The following is a 5,000-nucleotide window of genomic DNA, read 5'->3' as shown; positions in this document are numbered from 1 at the left end:
GCCATTGCTTACCCTGTCGCTAACGCTACCGCTAATGCTACCGCTAATGCTAACGCCATGTTTCCGTCAACGTTGCCCGCCCCCCCCCCCATGGTGGATGTTGATGCACTTATTAATTGATCTCCCCCCGCCCCCCCCCCCCCTCCTTCCTCGCTTTTGCGACACGTGACGTTCGTTTTTATCCGCCGCCACGCTGTTTTACCATCCGCCCCCAATGTTGCTCCGCCCCCCCCCTGCCGGCCACTTCCTGCTCCGCCTCCCGCGCCGACCTTTGGTCCCTCGCTATTTTCCGCTCCGACGCTTTGTTCCGTCAAGACCCGGACGCCGTTCCCCTTCCCTCCTCCCCCGGCCCTGTCGCCCCCCTAATCGCCGACGAGATGACCCCCGACCCCTCCCTCCCCCTTCCCTCCTCCCCCGACCCCTCCCTCCCCCCCACCTCCTCCCCCGACCCCTCCCTCCCCCTTCCCTCCTCCCCCGACCCCTCTCTCCCCCTTCCCTCCTCCCCCGAGCCCTCTCTCCCCCCCACGGCGGCCGCCGGCACTCCCGACGCCCCTGACTCATCAGACCCCCCCTCCCCTTCCTCAACCCCGTCTGCCTCCCCCTCCCCCTCCCCCTCCCCCTCCCCCTCTCCCTCTCCCTCCCCCTCCCCCTCCCCCTCCCCCTCTCCCTCTCCCTCTCCCTCCCCCTCCCCCTCTCTCTCCCCCTCCCCCTCTCCCTCCCCCTCTCCCTCTCCCTCTCCCTCCCCCTCTCCCTCCCCTTCCTTATCCACCTCCGACGGCACCCCCGCTCCTCTTCCTCCCTCTCCCTCCGTCTTGGCGGAGGGAGCCCAGCCCACCTTCCCCCCCTCCATCATCCCCCCCACCACCCCGCTCTCCAACGCCCTGTTCCCCGACCTGCCGCTGGGCCCCGCCCCTCCCTCGCCCGGCTCCTCCCCCTCCCTGCCCCCCCCGCCGGCCCCTAACTCCACAGTGACCGTGCCGCCGAGCGGAACGCACGCCCCCACAGGTAACCGAGAACCAGAGCCGGCAAGGTGGCCAGCGTGCATGAGCGCTGGTCGAACCGCAACCCAACACCCTTCCCGCTAAAGTGCACGCGTGGGAGCACACACACAAACACACACGCGCACACACTCACACTCACACACACAACACTGCAGGCAAAAAAGGGGGAGATGTGCCACTTCAGCGGTGCAGTGGGAAAAACGAACATGAGGCCGCCGCAACGGCCCATGAGTTCCAGTGCGTGGAGATCTGGTGGCCTTGTTTTTACTGACACATACTCACACAAACACACACACACACACACACACACACACACACGCGCCTGCAAACGCACACACACACACACAGTACACACACAACTATACACACACCAGCAAGCAGACGCCGTTTTTTGCCTGACGCCATCTCAATTATATCATGTCTCTTTTTGTTTTCCTTTTTTCCCTCTCTGACACCCACAATTGCAATTTGTGCGATTACTGCGTCATCTAACTGTCCGACATCCACCCATCCATCCATCCACTTATCCATCCATCCTCTCCACCCATCCACTTCGGAGGACTGCAGAAGGTGCAGGTATAAACGTTTTCCACCATCACCTTGTCTCTGTGCCGATTGGCTGTCTGTCGGCCCGTCTGTCCATCCCTCTGCTTGTGTGGCTGTTATTTTGTCGGCCTCCTTCACTATTTATCTGTATCTCGATCCTTCTATTTATCCTCCCATCTATTTGCCCGCAGTTTGTCACCGAGATGGCTTTAAACGTCTGCCTGTCACTCTGTCTGTCTGTCTGTCTGTGTCTTCAATTGGCCAAACAACCTATTGGTCTGACTGATTACCTGTCAACGCCAAAGCACGATTGGCTCGGCCTGTTCCCGGTCTCTCTGTCCATTGGTCGGATCCATGTGTCACTCTCTGTCCCCCTTTCTGGCGGTTTTACTTGTCAGCCGAGCGTCGGTGTGATGTACTCTGTGTCTGACTCATGTCTCCCTTGTGCCTGTCTGTCTGTCTGTCTGTGTGTCTGTCTGCTTGCTTGTAGGTCTATGTGTTTGTCTGCCACAGTTTGGGTACTCTTTGAACTACAAGAGAAGGCGTGAATATTTCATACGCCTGCCACACGATTTCGCTTTTTACGCCAAACCTGTGTGCATTTCACAGCCGACGCACACACACACACACACACACGCACAGCAAACACACACACCCACATAGAATCACACACAGCAGGTGAATGCACTGTGCAAACGCCGACACGTACAGAAATGCACGCTTGTGTGCGTTCCCCTTCTGGGTCGCACACATGCACAACTGCTAGGCGGTAAGAGCGTTGGCATGGTTACGTAGGTACATTCACACCTCTCAACGATAGTTTTATATTCATGATGACAGCTTACAGTAAAATAACAAATGTAAAACACCGGCTTGTGCATGAATACATTTCTGTGATTGATTGTGTGTCTCTCTGTGTCTATTTTCTGAGCTGGGTGTGTGTCTCTGTTTCTTGTTTTTTGTGCTGTGTGTGTATCTGTGTGTGTGTGTGTGTTTGTGTTTTATGGGCTGGGTGAGTTTGTCCGGTGTTTGTCTCTAGATGTGTGTGTGTGTGTGTGTGTGTGTGTGTGTGTGTGTGTGTGTGTGTTCTGTGCTCTGTGTGTTTGTGTGTGTGTGTGTGTGCGTGTGCGCGTGTGTGTGTGTGTGTGCGTGCGCACGTGTGTGTGTGTGCGTGTGTGTGTGTGTGTGTGTGCGTGTGTGTATGTGTGTTTGTGTGTGTGTTTGTGTGCGTGTTCTGTGCTGGTTCTGTGTGTGTCTCTGTGTATCAGTTTTTTTGGTCTGTTCTTTGATTCTGTCTGTTCTTCTTTGATGCTGACACCAGGATTAATGCTCCCATTCTCCGTCCCTCCATGTCTGCACGCCCCCCTTCACCCCACCACACACACTCACAGACACCCACGCCTGCGTGTGAGTGAGTGTGTGTGTGTGTGTGTGTGTGTGTGTGTGAGAGAGATCAAGAGAGAGACAGTGTGTGTGTGTGTGTGTGTGTGTGTGTGTATCATTCTGACCAATAGCTAGAAAGTACTCTGTTCCTAACGCTGTCATCCCCCCACCTTCCCCCCTCATTTATTTTGTTGTCATGGCCTTTGGGTTTGCTGTTGCCGTACCCTTTGACTCTGTAATTGGTTAAGCCATGACATCTCCGCCCCTCTGATCTCCCCGGACCTTGTGATTGGCCGTTGTATGTCCACTTGGTTCCCCCAGGGCTGATAGAGTCTGTCGTTTGTCACAAGTACATTGGGGCAAAATGCGGTTATGTTTCCCGGATTTTCTCTCTATTGCCTCTCTCTCTCTCTCTCTCTCGATCTCTCTCTCTCTCTCTCTCTCTCTCTCTCTAGTTTCCCACTGTCTGTCTCTGTTCCTCTCTGTCTCCCCAAATCTATCTATCTATCTCTCTCTCTCTCTCTCTCTCTCTCTCCATCTCTCTCTCTCACTGTGTCTATCTCTGCCTCTCCCCCTCTCTATTTATCTCTCCCGCACTCTCTCTTTGTATGTCACTCCCCCCCCCCCCCCCCCTCTCTCTCTCTGTACTTATTTTTCCTCTGTGTGAGTGTATTTACCTCTGTAACCCGGTGGTTGCAATTTGCTCAAACTCAATCATCCCTCCATTGTTGGGTTTTATTTATTCAACCATGTACTGGTAGGCCTTTCAATCACACTGTTCTCCTCTCTCTAGTAGTCCGATTATCTGAGGCCTGTGTTGCTATAACGGGGCTTCTTTGTTCCCGCTCTGATCCATCCAGATGTTGTTTTTTTGGTCGGAAACGGAAAGAAACGGCAGGTGAATGAAATGAGTCAGTTAATAGCAGCTAACGAGCCTAGCCTCAGTGTCCCCTTCACTCACAGCAGAGATCGCGGCGCCGGTAAACTTCTACAAGTCGGCGGAAACAATTCATTATCGTGGAGAGGTCCTGAGAACAAAACATGTCGTTAATTCTGGGACTTAAAGAGATTTGAAGACGCCGTTCCTCGGCACAGGCCTACACCAGACGCCTTAAATTAATATTTCATAATGAAATGATGATGGCATCTGTTTCTGTCGCCTGCCTTTTTTTTTTCAACTGTCTTTGTTATCGTCACCACTTCAGATATTTCTTTTCCAGTTTTTGCTGCAGGACAGGAGAGGCCGTTTTTAATTGACAGCTCTTTACTTCTCTGTAGTTTTCTTCTGCTGCTCGCGCTGTTCTGTCACTCGCCCCATTATTTCCCTCCCTGACTCTCCCTCGATGCTCCCTTTCATCATCTGTCGACTTGTTCTGTGACCCTCTCTTTCCACACACACACACACACACCCCCCAACACACACACACACACACACAGACACACACACACACACACACACACACACACACACACACACACACACACACACACACACACACACATACATGCGTCTCTCGCACTCTTCCAACCTCCATGCTTAATCCCTGATTCATTCTTTTCTCTGGTCCTCACCCTTCTCCTAGCCCTAATTTGACGCGTTACCGATCTTTCGCCTTCTCTCCCATCCTACACATCGTTCTCTTCATCTCTCTCTCTCCCTGCTGTCCTCATTTACTCAGCGTGTGATTCTCCTCTCTCTCTCTTTCTCTGTTTCATCTCTCTGTATCTGTGTGCCTCTCGCTCTCTCGCTCTCTCTGTCTCTCGCTCTTTTGCTCTCTCTCTCTAATTCCTTTGTCGCCTCCCTCACGCTCAGTCTCTCACCCTCCCCGCTCTCTCTCGACCTCACTCTCAGTCTCTCACCCTCCCCTCTCTCTCTCTCCCTCAATCTCAGTCTCTCTCCCTCCCCTCTCTCTCTCTGCCTCACTCTCAGTCTCTCTCCCTCCCCTCTCTCTCTCTCCTCACTCTCAGTCTCTCTCCATCCCCTCTCTCTGTCTCTGTTCTTCACTCTGTTTCCTCTCTCTCTCCCTCTCTCCGTCCCTCTGCCTCTCCCCTTCTATGTCTCTCACTTTC

General features: G+C 53.7%; 1 protein-coding gene across 1 annotated transcript in view; it reads left to right on the top strand.

The window, feature by feature from the left end:
• The window catches only part of cadm3 (cell adhesion molecule 3), a gene marked incomplete at its 5' end in the record, with an annotated part of 51,414 nt that overhangs the window by 44,675 nt on the left and 1,739 nt on the right, over positions 1–5,000 (top strand). The window lies entirely within an intron of this gene.

This window comes from Pollachius pollachius (genome assembly GCF_949987615.1).
Source record: "Pollachius pollachius genome assembly, chromosome: 14".
Lineage (NCBI taxonomy): Eukaryota > Metazoa > Chordata > Actinopteri > Gadiformes > Gadidae > Pollachius > Pollachius pollachius.
This window is presented reverse-complemented; position numbering and strand designations above follow the sequence as displayed.